Here is a 15,996-nt window from a genome sequence, read left to right on the forward strand (position 1 = left end):
GTCTCAGTAGAAGCAAGTAGCCAGTAGCCAACTCTGATACCTCTTAGCTGTGAATGGCTTGCTTGTTAAACTATCCTGCCTACTCCTTTCCTAACCTTGGAAATATCACATTTGCTTTCTTAGGGGTCTCAGCACTAAAGGACACTTTTTGAAACTGAGTAAACAATACTCTTTGAATTTTTTTTTAAACTAAAAATCTCATTTTTCCCTCAAAAGTTCCAAAGACTTTTCTACCATACAGAAATCTCCAGATATTTTCTTCAAAAAATCCCCAAATTTTTTTTGAAAAATTTCCTCTCATTTTCTCTTGCTGTTTTCAATATACATGTGCCATGGACTTTGTGAACAATTTAAGCACAAAAATTTCTTCTGTGGTTCTATGAGTTATATCTAAAAGGATATATCATTAATGAGATAGGGAAAGTTTTCAAAGGGTTAAACGCATGTAATATTTTAACTAAAATACTGAGGGATTTAAACTTTCAAGGAAACAAGCTTTGTTATGGAACAACTGGGTATATTTTTTTCATCTGCTAATGATGGAGTAAATACTTGATGGATTCCAGAAAAAGCTCTGCAAAAGAAAGTTTCAGGATATTGAAGCAAGTCAGCAAAAGTAATAAATTCTTAAGATACACTTTTGAGAATATTCCTTCCTTAGCGGGAACACCCTTCATAGAATCCACTCCATTAATGCCTTGGACAAGTGTCTGTGAGCTTGGGGAGGTCACTCTGAGAGAAACCAATGAGGCGGCACCCCCAGATATCCTCCCAAGTCACCTCCCAACCTCTACCTCCTCCTCTCAGAGAAAGCCTAAGCTGGACTAGTAGTATTCTCCTCAGGTTCCAGGCACCCCCGGCAGATTGCCGGGCAGGCCTGCAGTCTTTGCATGACAGGTGAAGGAGTTCCCCAGAGGGCACATTCACTAGGAAAAGAGAAAACAGTATCATGGACACAGATTGGATGTGGTGACAAGGGTCAGTTGTCAGAATAAACAGAGGATTTTAAGTGCAGCACCATACCCACCCTATAATAGGTGCCCAACAAATGCATGTGAAATGAATTATTTAATTAGCGAAGTTTGGGCCAAGTAGTAGGGACTGGAAGCTCCAAGTGAAGTTGAAGAACACATACAAACAATAGTTTCTGAGAACTATCAGAAGCATGAAGCAGCATTGTAGCACAGTGATCCTGGAGTGATCCTTCTCCATCTACCAGAGATGACCCACATGATGCCATATTGAAGGTGCCAAAATATGGATGGCTTCTGCAGAGGAACTTCCAGTAGGCATACCAAGCAAGTAGACCTTCAGTGGCCTTCAGCTTTCAACAGCAGTGGAAGCAGCAAGGGGTTTTCATGGGCATTAGAAGTTTTAGCTGTAGGGGTCACTACAAGGGCTGGAGCAAAAGAAAGTTTAGGAAATATGGTCAATGTTACTGGGAAGGTAAGATGGCTGTGACTCTAAGAGGCATGAATACTGTGGGAACTCTCAGACATGGCTGACCCAGGAAGAAAGTGAAAGCATCAGTCAGGGTCAGTTGCATGAATCTGAAAATATTGTAGCTATTTTAAGCAGAAAGGATTCAATCTCAGGAATTAGTAAGGACAGGATGACTCCCAGAACAACAACAAATTGGCCCACCAGAGATAAGTGCTACCTCTGCTAAGGAAGTGGGAAATCAAGAGGCCAGCATCAGGAGGGTTAAATTAAAAAATACATCACCAGAGTGCCCTCCAGTCATCAAGAACCCACCTCAGTCACGGTCGCTTCTCTACACCACCAAAGCTAATGTCTGGACACAGGAATGCTGATTCAGAAAGCCCAGCATTGCCAGGGCTGTACCTCTTGGCTCTGCAGCTGAGCCACAGGCAGGCAGCTCCCATCTCACTTCTACCTTCCAAACTGTGCACGTTCATCATAAATGAACCATCCAGAAACCTGGCTGCAAGAGAGTCTGTAAAATGTGTTTTTCCTCTTCCCAGCCCCTGTCATTCAGGAAGACGCACAAAAAAGTAAAGTGAGATAAAGCATGAATGCCAATTCACCCTGTCCACTGTGTGGTTGGATGTTGGGTTTGGAAGGAGATTTTAAGCCAAGGGGTAGCATAAGGAAAATTCTGGAGGTCCTAAAATAATAAGTGGAAATAATGAATTATAAATAAAAACCAGGAAAACCTTAGTTATCACCATTAATGGGACTCCTTTTTTTTTTTTGCTTCTAGATTGTATGGTCTCATAATACGGGCTAGGGAAAAGTAGAAATGATAGCTATTTCACAAGATTATTTTGAAGATTTATTAAGATAAAATAAGTGAAAATCCTTTGTAAACTGTAAACTCTTATAAAATGCAGGACATTAGTGAAAAAACTTTATTCTAATGAGTAAGAAGTAAATCCTGTTGGAAAACTCTAAATGGGACTCCCTTATAAGAAGTTTAAATTAGTAGCAGTTATTGCTTGGAGTGTATGATGATAACTGAAGTCTGTTCCTCTAATTCCCATCATCCCACAGAGATTTAGTTCACTTTTTAGCAATATCTCAGACCCATAACTGCAATCTGCTCTTTGGTCAAAGAGCTGCCGTCTTCGCCTATCATCACCTGAAGAAAAAGTCCTACCCAGTGGGGAGCATGTTCTTTTGCTCTCCTCGTGAGACCAGCAGTCATCCTTCCCACCAAAGCGGCTCCCATGCTAATAAATCCCACCTCAGAGGACCAGGCTGTCCCTCCCACCCCTGCCCTCTGCCAAAAGAAGCTTCTAGGTGTGGGATTAGTCCCACAGTTCCTGCAGAGAGAAAAACTTAATGAGATTAACTCATTAACATAGTGAATCACTGTCTGGCTTTAGGAAATCTGAACGGATCTAAAAACGGACTTGGAATCAGTCTTTAACAGGACATTTATATACTAGTTAATATGGTTAAAGGAAGAAAGGAAAAAACAAAAGAGGAATGGAAGGAAGGAAAGAGGGAAGAGAGGAAAGAAAGAAGAAAAAGAAGGAAGGAAGAAAGGAAGGAAAGAAATTCTCAATACAGCAATCCCAGCTGCAGTTTAATAATGTGATTAAAACCAATATCATCTCTCCTACAGTGAAGATATAAAAAAAAAATTCCAGTGAACAAAAGGCATTAAAAAATGAGAAACCTACCCCATCTTGCAAGAAGGAAGGAAAGGAACAAGGAAGAAAGGCAACAGAAGAGCTCTATGCAAATCCTATGCTTTTTATTTAAGGAAATATTAGCCCAGAGTGGCAAAACAAGAGCAAGCCTGTTTGGACAGATTGCAGCTAGATTTACCACAGGGAGCTCTACCTGTTGCATCTTGACACAAAGGCATTGTGTTTTCCCTAAGTCACAGCTCAGTTTTCCCTCAGCTCTCTCCAAGAAAAGCCAGCTGTGTTTGGAGGATAACACACTTCTCCTACCACGCAATACCAATAAGAAAAACAAACAGGGTGAAGATCCACTCTCAGTCAAAGCTAGATGTCTGCAGTGCTCTAGAAGTTTAGGACCTGCAGGGTTTCCGTCTCGGTTCTGTTTTTTAAAATATCACTCTGGGTTTCTGTGAAAAATGTAGACTGGCAAGTAGGGGATAATGTCCTAAAGTCCCATCTAATAGCCTCTTGAGCCAAGTTATGAAAACATCCTACTGGGAGTCCCTGGAAATCCACCTGGGTTAGTATGAATAGAAAGAGGGGCTGGATTCTTTCATGCGTACAGAACAGGCTTTTGCTTACTTGGGTTACTTCCTTAATCACAGCATTAAGCATTTCAGTAGCACTTATAACCAAAACGATACGTATTAGTGCAGTACTTTTTCCTATTCCCATTGCTCTGTTGAGGATGCTGATATGGGCATATGGTAAGCGATTTGAAAAAAGTCACACAGCCAGTCAATTGCAGAGTAGGGGTTTACTCGTGTTATTTCATTCAACAAAACACAAGCAGCAGCTTTGTACCAAGTACAGTGCTAGGAGAACGCAAGGACAAGCCAAGTGCAGCTGCCAGCACGAGGGGAAGAAAACGCTTTCCTGTCTGTTTCCCCAGATTGGGCACATTTATCAGTTTTGAATGTATTTTGTTACTTTTTACTGGAATTTTTCTGTGTCTTCACTGCAGGTGAGAAGATATTGACCTTAATTCCATGGTGGAACTGAAGCTGGGATTGTGGGATAGAGGCTTACCGCCATGTAAGGAGATCACAGCACAGAACGAAGAAGGGGATCCAGGGTCAGAGGTAAGCACAACCCTCGCAGCTGCTTTCTGCTATAAGGCCTGTGGCTTCACCACCCCTGCCCCAGTTTGCTCATCTGTAAAGTAGGAAAATAAAAAACACTATCCCACGGGTTCAATAAGAAGTAGGATAATGTTTAGGGGAGATATTTAACTTGTAAAGCTATATGTTCTTATTAGCTGCCATCTGGTAGACTCCCAACTCATGGCCACCCCATGCATAATGGAACATAATACAACATTTGTTGTAATTCTCCCTTTCCATGTGAGAGGACTGGGTTTGTTTCCTGGGCAATACACCTCACGCACAACCACTATTCAACTGTCAGTTGCTATGATACTGAACAGGTTTTAGCGGAGCTTCCAGACTAAGACTAGGAAGAAAACAATATAGATAGTTATTATTATTAACTGGTGCAGAAAAAGAGCTAAGGAAATCTCTAGAACAGGGAAATGCATAGAGACAAAAGCTTATTTGTAGGGGCTGGAGGCATCGCTCTAAGTCGGAGTAGACTGGACAACAGTGGGTTTAGTTTGGGGGAGAAATGGAGATTTATTGCTGAAAGGGTACTGAGATTCTGTTTGGAGTGATAAAAAAAACTTCTGGAAATAGATAGTGGTGATGGTATCACATGGTGAACGTAACTCACGTCACTCAATTCCACAATTAGAAATGGTTAATTGTACAATTAAAATGTTTTGTTATATATACTTTACCACAATAAAATTATTTAAAAACAAAACAAAAAAAGAACTAAGGTCACCCAAATAGACTTTTCAGTGAAAATGAAACACCAACTCACTACATTTTCTCTTTAGTGATATCACTGACCTTTAAGAATTTCAAAGGCAGGTAACACCACGGCTTTAAAATGGATACGTTATAGATTTGAATGCTAGGTAGCTGCCCCCTCTCCCTGTTCAGTTCCAAGTAAAGCCTGTTAGCAGATTCGTGTTGTTATGTGAAACAGCCACGATTGTTACAAAAGGTTGATGAAGCAACGATGCAGGGTTTGTCTTAAGTATTTTAAAGAAAGCTAAGACTAAAGGCCGAGGCTATTGTATGGGAAGCTCTGTGTTTTTGTTCCCTGACCCTTCTTTATCTTGACAGCTAGCCTCTGCATCTTTCCTTCCTTAGACTGGCTGCTGTGTCCCACTGCTTCCCTGTGAGGTGGCCCCTACCACCCTGGCTGTGGGCCCCAGGATGCAGGCATCTTGGGGAAGCCTCTAAGCACTCCTACTCCACAGCCTGCAAAGTCAGTGTCTGGGTATGTCGACCCTGCAGTCCCACGACTTATTCTTGGAGCTGCTGCTTCTCCTAGTCCTTGCACCATTTCCCCAAGCAGAGCAAAGGAGAGTCGGATAAAGAGAAGACATCCTTCCCTCTCCGCAGGGAAGGGGTAACGTATCTCCCACAGAGGACTCTGCAAAGAGCAAGGGTGGAAAGAGTCACTCACCAGCTCTGGAGATGGGCCTCAATGCTGTGAAATTAAATGCCCTCAAGCTCACAGTCCTCCCACGGCAGTGCCCGCCCACCCTCATCTTTCCTGGAGCCGCAAGTATTACCCATAGACCAGAGGTCACCGCGGGGCCAGGTGAGGAAATATGACTTCTAATATGAACATTCCTGGCCTTAGCTCTGCAGAAGACATTTCTGTCTTATTTTCTTTTCTTCTGGAGATAAACAAAACAGGAAATGAAACTGAAAATTGCCCAAGTTGTTCAGGCGAATGAAGGATTCAATTTGAACATCCCTAGTGCTAAATTCTTTCTCTAATTCACACAATTGGATAAAGTCATACAGATCAATTCAGTTTCTGTTGGGGTGATAATGCCTCCCTGGCTTCCGGAACCATTCAGTCTGTCTGGAACAGTGCCCTTGTCCAAGAGCCCATGACTTTCAGAGGAGAAAATGGGTTTCTATGGGGTAAGATTACTTACCCTGAAGGATGCCTCGTTTGGCTTAGAGCCCTGGAGGACACTGAGCATTTGTACAAGTTGTGCTAAATCTGGCTTTAAAACTCAGAAGGTCTTTTATAACTTTCAGGAGGTCTTCAATTAGTATGTCTTCATACCTACGTATGAAATACTTGCTAAGTTCTAAGTACTGTAGGGGTCATCAGGAAGACAAAGTAGGGTCCTTTTTGAATTCACTATCTTGTTCAAGCATCAACATAATCACTTTCATCAAACTCTTTCAATAGCTTCTTGTATTAATCAGGATTGCAAAAATGGAACCCACACTAGCTGTTTTAAGCAGAAAAGGAACACATTAACAGATATTAGGAGAATCATAGGACCCTCTGAGAAAGCCAAAGAACTCAGGCTTGGCATTTCCACAACCAGGTTACTCCAGCGCAGACCCTGTGTGAACCCCGCTGGGCAGAGACCACACCTCTCACTGTAAACCCTCCAGGCCTCTGCCACTGGCTGTGAAATCCTGCTCTCTTTCTATTCCACTCTACACCCTGGCCACAAAGGGGCCTCTTCCAGGCACCTGCTTCCTCCTTTGCGTGGATGTCTGGTCGGGGGGGGGACGTAAGTCTTGGGCTGCACCTTAGGTGTGAAGGAGATGGGAAAGCAAATTCTGTCCTCTACCTAGGGAAGGCTGGATCCAGTGCCAAGTTCTCCAAACAGAGGAAGCTGGTAGATTCTGGCATCGACAAATGTGCACTAAGGCACACAGTCATGGTAGCTGCTGCCCTCATTATTTCATGTCTGGTCTAATACAGTAGCTTTCTCACTGTTCTCTGCTACTTCTCACTCTTCTTTCTCTGAACTTTACACAATGTCTAGACTCATTTCTCTAAAATATAGCTCCAGCCATTCCTCTGTCCTCAGACAAATCTTCACTGGGTCCCTGTTAAAACGCCAATATTCCCACCAGGGGCTACATTAGCTCCAGCTCTGGTGATGTGACTGAGGTGGAGGGGAGGGCTACCCTGAGAGACTGGGGTGTGGCACAAAGATGTTCTGCAAGGATGGAAGTGCCCCGGAGGAGGTGCAACCCCTGAAGCAGGGGCCCGGGCCGCGGGGAGAGTGGCGCTGGAGGAGCAGCATTAAATAACAGAGATATGTCACTGACGCGTCTGAGCACTGTGGCGGGCTCTGGACACAGGCGAATGAGGCACAACCTTGACTGGGAAAGGGAAGCCTGTGGGGTCAGAGTGGGGACAAGCCTCAGCCACTAAGCGATTATTCCTAGGATTTAGCTAGAGCTCGTTGCCATCACTATTCAGCCCCTGCACCAGCACTGCACGTGGAATTTGATGAGCAAGGGCTGGCAGGGCCCATTTGCTGGACCTGGCCAATTTTGACAATGGTATTGCCCAGAAAAGAGGAATCCTGCTTTCACCATCCAGAAAAAAAAGGGCCGGGGACCCGGGGTGAAAAAGGAAGGTGCTTTATCAGGAGGGGAAGTTCTAAACTGATACCTATTTAGTCCTATTCATAGCTATTTAGATCAAGCACATTTTCGCGGAGCCAGAGGAAAAACAGAGAAATGCAGCCCTGATTACCCCGAGTGCTTTCCTCTCATCAACATTTAGAATCTAGGGCATTATTTGAATCCATCTTTAATCTATTCCATTCATCTTTTAGTCCAATATTTGCCAGGACAGAGCTATAACTTATAATTCCTCAGCCTTTATGTGGCTTGGTTTCCTGTGTCTAACATTGAGACAAACCAAAAAAAACCATACCTGTTGTTGTCAAGTTGATTCCAACTCATAGTGACCCTATAGGACCAAGTAAAGCTGCTCCATAGGGTTTCTAAGGAGCTGCTGGTGGATTTGAACTGCTGACCTTTTGGTTAGCAGCTGAGCTCTTAACCATTACACCACCAGGGTGCCAACATTGAGACAAGGGCATGTTTTTTACCTTCTATTTTCTTAACACCTCAAATTCTGCTCTGACAGGGCTGGTGGCACAAGTTACATCCAGGTCACCAGAACACACTGTGTTGCCCCTGGTAAGGACACCATGGGGCACACAGCTCTGTGACCACATAGGAGCGTGGAGTGGCAGGGCAGGGCCAGGCTGCTGTGTGGCCAGGTATGGATTCATGAGCCCCTGGGTTCCCCTCTAGCTTGACAGCCAGCACGGCTGCTTTCTTGCGGCTGCAAAGGATAGGAAAATAGGCCCCTCTAGCCTGGGCTGGTCAAACATACCTCCCCCCACCCCTGGCTAATGCCTTTGCTAGAGGCTGGAGGATATGACAGGTTTTCCAGAAGCACAGCCTGTCTTCTTCATTTAGCATTAATTCAATCACTTGTTCATTCATTCGCTCACTCATTCGTTCATTCAACAAGCCTATATTCACTGAACACCTTATCTTCTAGGCATTGTATTAAATAAGGGAGATGCAACAATGCTTAAGCTCATGGAAGGTGGGGAGGAGAGTGACACTGGGTAAGGTAAGGGGTGGTAGTCAAAGAATGAAGTTACCCTGGACTCCCAGGTGAGAAAAAATAAAGACCCAGCAGTGAATCAACTGTGGCCATTCTCCTCCTTCCAAACGTAAACATACTGTGCAACCCCTTTCCAAGCACCCACCCCTCACCAATATGCACCTGTTCACACACATGCGTACACACATTCCCACTCATGCACATGTGCGCACACACTTACCCACAAGCATATGTGCACACACACACCTACCCACGAGCATATGTGCACACACACTTGCTCATGAACACTTGCACACATGCTTGTTCATGCACATATGCTCACTTATACACAGGTGCACACATGCTCAGTCACACACATACTCATGTACATATGCACACATGGTTGTTCACATGCACACGTGCACACACACCTGCTCGTACCTACGTGTATACATTCCAATCACACACACGCATGCACGTCCTCCTGTCCACTAGGCAGCCTAGGATTTGATGGGAGCAAGGAGAGGGGAGAAGAAAAAAGCCGGGAGAGAAAGTCGCTCCTGAGCAGTGTGTAGGACTCCAAGGTGAGGGAGGATTATAGCTGGCACCCCCTTTTTGCTTCCCCCTTCTTGAGCCTAAAAGTTATCCCTGTTCCAAGCCTTCCCACCTTTCTGCTTGCGTGTAGAGTTCTGTCACACTCACCACTAAGGCAGCTGACAGGTAAGTCCTTGTATTTTGCCCCTCTTCCCTAAAGCTGGGCCTTCCCCCACATGTGGAAGTGCCAGAACAATGTTAACACAGAAGACTCATGCACCGGAGGCCCCTTCTCTGTCTCTTCAGAAACTCCGCTTTGTGAATATGTCAACACAGGCCAAGGCTATAGCAGCAGAACAAGGCAAAGAAGAACATAAACAGAGTTCTTCAGCCACCAGGAATCTTCTCCAATGACCCAAAGTACTTGGCCTCAGTTCAGGGCATATGAGCCCAGGACCCTCAACTGTGACTTCTGAAGTAGGCCTGCCCCAAACAGTAGGTACCACCCTGGTGCTCTTGAGGGATGTCAAACAGGCCTTTCAGCTGCTGTCTGCCTGATTCTCAGGAATGCTTGCCAGACTGGGAGGAAGAAATGAAGAGTGAGAACTTCTACTTTGTATAAAGCCCCTCCAGTTCTCGATTCTTAACCTACCCTCAGCCCGTTTACCTTGTCAAGAAGTTAACCTCGGTCCTAGTTTCACCCCAGCCTCCAGAAGAAGACGCTGTGGAATCATTTTCCTGTTGGGTGGTTCTCCCACATTTCAGTCTCTATCCTGGTGACCCTGGTGGGCTTTCTCCAATCTTGACTTCCTCGAGAACTAAACATCTTTTGGCGGACAAGAGGTACAAGGTATTTGGGGAAGCAGACAGGGAGGGGAGGAAAGAAGAGGTGCTCCTGCATCAGGGAGTTACTGCTCCTTCCACAGTAGACATCTGCCTTATATTCTAGGGTGAAATTGCAACAAAATGCATTTGAGTCTGAATGGGCACAATTCTTCCCTTCTCTTTTATATCTTTCAGGACAGTTTAGCCGTGATTTTCGTTTGTCATATTGTGGTTTTGAAAGAGACTTCTTTTCCATACGAATTGCCTTCTTTATAGTTCAAAATACTGATTTTACGTAGAGTTCATCTTATATTTTCTCTCCTGGCCTTAAAGTAAATATTCATAGCATTTATTTCTACACTACATAGAAAACACATCTGTCCCATAATATATTTTAAAAATAAACATATGTGTCTCACTCCCTCATCCTAAAACAATACTCGGTTTTTGCAAGCATGTCAATGTTTGAGATATTTTGGGGTTTACTTCATTTCTTAAACATCTATCTGTTAGGTTGTCTCACTGCAGACATCCACTAAATAATATGGTTTATTTTGGGTAACTGATTATAGGAAACTTTCTCATATTTCCGCCAAATGACATTTTTAATCACGTCTTCTTTTCAACTTTAAAGAACCAATGATTTCCTTATCTTGACATGATTTATCATTTGAGTCTGAGCCAGAGACCTTATAAGGATATTATCTATGGCTCCTTCACATGAAGGGCCCTTATCAAGCAAGCAAAGTTTACAATCACAGCATGAGAATAGAAGGAAAACAAATGGTAGAGTCAACAGTTCTCCATGTAAGGTTTTCTCAAACGATCTTATCTCAGAAACCTGTTTCTAGAGAACGCACAGATGATGCGATTTTTCATTAACCTCAGAGATATGGTAAGTGATGTTGGCAATACTTTGAAGAAGAGCCAGGCTCCTATTTTATTTCTTTTGGATACAAGTTGGGTTTTTCTTCCATGAGCTCAAAGACATTGTGGCTAAAGATTTTCTCTCATGAGTGACTGTGTTTTGATCAGAAGTGAAAAAGCTATAATGAAAATGTAATCTCTTTAAATTCTTTCCTGCCCTTCTGGGATTCCTCATGAGTCAGGCATGCCCAGTTGAAGGTGTGTCCCAGAGCCATGGGCAGGGCAATATTTTATACCAAAGGGTAAATAACAGTTCAAGACCATATATGATATGCACAAAGATGTATGGTAGCAACAATTTGTGCTATGTTAAGATAAATTCTCTAAGCTTATGCCTTAGGTTACTCATGGTTTTCTACCTGCCCATGTACAAGTCATCCTAAAATGATAAAGAAAATTTCCTGGAAAGACTAAGATTGAATTTCAGTATGTTTCAAAGGAATGCAATTGTATTACTTTCAATATATAAATTCTGACACTGTCATAAGCTAAGCAATGGGCCCCATGGAAGAAACATGCCTTATCTGCAAAAGCTCTGATACAGGTCATTATAGATCGCTCCAAGCAGAACTCTTTTAACTAAGTCAAAGCAGAGGTGGGGCTTGAAGTAGGTGATTGTGATTTTTTAGTCTGCTAGGAAACAGTGAGACTCCTCTCCTACCATTTCTTGAGCTTTTTCTCAGTGTATTTCTTTATAAAAAAGAAATACTCAAGAACCAGTGTTGTTTGCACTGCTGATATTTTCTAGTTTGAGTCATTTTTTACCTACAACAATGATGTTGCAACCCAGATCTACTCTTACAACTACTTTGGATGATAATGTGTTGTTTTTCTTTAATTTATTCACGCATTTAACAATTATTTGTTGAATACTTTATTTGGGCAAGAAAGTAGTCTAGGTACTAGATACGTAATGTTCAACCAAGCAAAACCAACCTTTCCCTTATGAAACTGACGCTGAAACATTATACAATGGTTCTTTTAATGGAGGCATATTATAATCCATGAAAAAGGGTAGCAAAACATGGTCCACCGAAAGTGGCTGGATTTTTCTTTGCATTGGAAAATCAGTTTGATATAATTCAACAGCTTTTATTTATGGCATAATTTCCAAGAAACTCAGGAAGAGGTTTAAATTTAACTGCATTCTAAGCATGAAGAACTTTTATTAACTTTTTAACTAAGACCTACATTTAGAAAAATTAAAAAAAAAAATCACAAATTCACAACTTGTTGAAGTATCACAAAGTAAACACCCCCGTGTAACCACCTCCCAAGTCAGTGAATTAAACATTATCATCACCTCATAAAGCCTCTTGTACCCCTTCCAAAAATTACCCTACACTCCTACTCATAGTTTACCACTATCCTGACCCTTACCACAATAGATTAGATGGTCTGTTTTTGAACTTTACAAAAGTGGAATCAAAGCATGCATTCTCTTCTGTCTTGCTTCTCTTGCTCAACATATTTGTAATATTCATCCAAAGTATTTAACCCACGTGCTCCCCTATCCACATGAGTGGTGCTGAGTGTGCTCCCACTCCCCCACTCACCTATCACTAACCACAGCCCACCCCTTTGCCAACCATGAAAGCAGAAAAGAACACGCTCTCATGCTTCCACTCACTCGTGTTGCCCGCTGCTCCTTTCACTTGGTAAGTGCCATTTCCCATTCTTGCACTTATGGACAGATGACAGGCAGCAGCCTCTGCCTGCTCAGCCTACTCCCAGCCACCCTGAATGACCACTGAACAGAGATCCACACTCACACTTCAAGTCTGTGCCCCACCCACCCAGAGATGGGTAGTGGGCAAATCGTACCACCAAGATGAACAACCATTGGAGCATGCCTGTTTTGCTGGCTAAGATATATCAAAAGAAAAAAAAAAATCAGGATGAAGCAAACAATAAATAAACAAAATAACACCTTAATGCCTCAGAGACAATAGACAATATCAAATCATATGAAGAAGCAGGACAAGATGGCTCAAGCAAGTCACCAAAATAAAAGGAGAAAACCTTCCTGAGGAAGAAAGAGTAAAGGAACTACCTGACAAGGAATTCAAAAGACTTATATATAGGATCTTCAAAGAGATAAAGGAAACCACAGACAAAACCAAGGAAAACACAGACAAAACTCTAGAAGAATTTAGGAAAAGAATACAAGATCGAAATTACAAAGTAAATAGACTGTTAGAAACCAAACAGCAACTAGAAATCCAAAAGATTAACAACAAAATATCAGAAATAGATAACTCAATGAGAAGATATAGAAGTAGAATGGAATCAATAGAAGAATTTGTGAAATAGAGAACAAATCTCTTGACACTAATTTATTTGAGGAAAAATCAGAAAAAAAAAAGAATGAAAAAAAAATGAAGAAAGCCTAAGAGTTATACGGGATACTATCAGGGGAAATAATTTACACATGATTGGAATTCCAGAGCAGGAGGAGACCAAAAAAAAAAAACACAGACTTTTTGAAAATTTCTTGGCAGAGAATGTCCATATCATGAAAGATGAGAAGATTTCCATCCAAGAAGCTCAACAAACCCCATACAGAATAGACACCAAAAGAAAGTCATCAGGACATATGATAATTAAACTTACCAAAACCAAGGACAAAGAAGGAATCCTGAGAGAGGCTTAGGAAAATGTCACCTACAAAGGGGGAATCAACAAGACTGAACTCTGATTTCTCAGCAGAAACCATGCAGTCAAGAAGGCAATGGTATGGTGTATATCAAACCCTGAAATAAAGGAATTCCAACCAAGGATCATATATCCAGTAAAACTGCCCCTCAAATACAATGACGAAACTAGGATATCCCAGATAAACAGAAACTAAGGAAATCTGTAAAAACTAGAAAACCTTACAAAAAATATTAAAGGAAGTCCTTTGGACAGAGAACCAACAATATCAGACAACAACCTGAGATTAAAACGTGTAACAGCATCACCCAGATACCAACCCAGATAAAGAATTCTCAAAAGTAATATAAAGCTACAAAATTTAAAACAGGGAACCAGAGAGGTCAACTTGTAAATGATGACAACAACAAAACAAAAAGGGGGAATAAATGGTGTAGTTATAGACTTTCTATATGGAGAGGAAGTCAAGACGATATCAAGAAATAACAGACTGTTGTAAAGTTAGGAAGATAAAGGTAAATTTCAGAGTTATCACAAAGAAAATTAATAAACCTACTCACTAAAATAAAAAAGAAGAAAATCATACTCAGTAAACACAAAATCAATAACAAAGAGGGAAATGTAAAGGAAGTACATAAACAAAAAGAACTTAGCACAGAAAATTAAGCAGAACGAAGAAACCATTAGCACCACAAAAAAAAAAAAAAGGATAACAAAATGACAGCAGCTAAACCATACCTATCAATAATCACACTGAATGTAAATGGCTTAAATGCACCAGTCAAGAGACAGAGAGTGGCAGAATGGATAAGAAAAAAAAAAAAATGACACATCAATATGTTGCTTATAAGAGACACATCTTAGACAAAAAGATATAAATAGACTAAATATCAAAGGATGGAAAAAACATATCATGCAAACAGTAATCAAAAAAGAGCAGGAGTGGTAATATTAATCTCTGATAAAATCGATTTTTAAGGCAGAATTCATCATAAGAGACAAAGAAGGGCATTATGTAATGATTTAAGGGTCAATTCACCAAGAAGACATAACCATAATAAATATTTATGCACCCAACGGCAGAGCTCCAAAATTCATAAACTCTAACAGTACTGAAAAGAAAAATAGAAAGCCCCACAATAACAGTAGGAGACTTTAACACACCACTTTCAATGAAGAGCAGAACAAATAGAAACTCAATAAAGATACAGGAGATCTAAATAACACAATCAACCAATGTGACCTCATAGATAAATACAGAACACCCCGCACAGTACACATACACACAATGGACCACTACACAACTGTAAAGAATAATGATGAGTCCACAAAACATCTCACATCATGGATAAATCTGGAGGCTGTTATGCTGAGTGAAATAAGTCAATCACAAAAGGACAAATATTTTATGAGATCACTATTACAAAAAGTTTACACACAGAAAGAAGCAATCTATGATGGTTACTGGGGCGGGAGTGGGAGGGAGGGAGAATCACTAATTAGAGAGTACAAAAAACAAACAACAACAACAAAAACCTGTAGCTGCCAAGTTGATTCTAATTCAGCAACCCTATAGGACAGGTAGAACTGCCCCAGAGAGTTTCCAAGGAGCAGCAGATGGATTAGAACTGCTACCCTTTTGTTTAGCAGCTGAGCCACCAGGGTTCCAAAGAGAAAGTAGACGTGTCAATTTTGGTGAAGGGAAAGGTAAAACACAATATGGGGGAAGTCATCACAGTGTGATCAAGGCAAAGGAAGACACTGAGAGGTAAACAAGAATAAAGGGCTTACAACCCTGCATCAACAGTAATAAGAAACAATAATGTATGAGTGGATACATAGGTAGATATCTATGCTGAATAGATGTGGGAGGTTCTACGGAAGTACACCCATGTGCATATATAGACATGGTTGTAGGTTTTTTATATACATATTTGTATGTGCTACATGTATATTCATATATAAAATAGAGCACATGGGGGAACAGTTATGGCAACTTCTTAGACAAAACCAAATACCTGGTGGGACTGAGTTGCTGGGCATGAGGGCTAAGGACCATAGTCTCAGGGGAAATCCAGGTCAGTTAGCATAATACAGTTAATAAAAATAATGTTCTACATCCTGCTTTGGTGAGTAGCATCTGAGGTCTTAAAAGCTTGTGAATGGCCATTTAAGACACAACTACGGGTCTCCTTTCATCTGGAACAAAGGAGAGTGAAGAAACCAAAGACTCAAGGAAACGATTAGTCCAAAGGACTAATGACTCATATGAGCCACAGCGTCCTCCAGCCTGAGACAAGAAGAATTAGTGGTACCAGGCTACCACTACTGACTGCTTTGCCCAGGAACATAACAGTAGGTCCTGATTAGAGTGGGAGAAAAACGTAGAGCAAAATTCAAATTCTTAAAAAAGACCAGACTTACTAGTCTGATA

General features: G+C 41.6%; 1 long non-coding RNA gene across 2 annotated transcripts in view; it reads left to right on the plus strand.

Annotated features, from left to right (window-relative positions):
• Window positions 1–15,996, plus strand: part of LOC126066981 (uncharacterized) — a 56,454-nt gene that overhangs the window by 17,780 nt on the left and 22,678 nt on the right. The window contains exons 3-4 of one of the 2 annotated variants that reach the window (XR_007515299.1): window positions 4,120–4,237; window positions 5,372–10,292. This is a non-coding gene — a long non-coding RNA (uncharacterized LOC126066981). Of the gene's footprint in view, window positions 1–4,119; window positions 4,238–5,371; window positions 10,293–15,996 lie in introns of those variants that run through there. The other variant, XR_007515301.1, reaches the window with a different exon arrangement.

This window comes from Elephas maximus, chromosome 24 (genome assembly GCF_024166365.1).
Source record: "Elephas maximus indicus isolate mEleMax1 chromosome 24, mEleMax1 primary haplotype, whole genome shotgun sequence".
Taxonomy (NCBI): Eukaryota; Metazoa; Chordata; class Mammalia; order Proboscidea; family Elephantidae; genus Elephas; species Elephas maximus.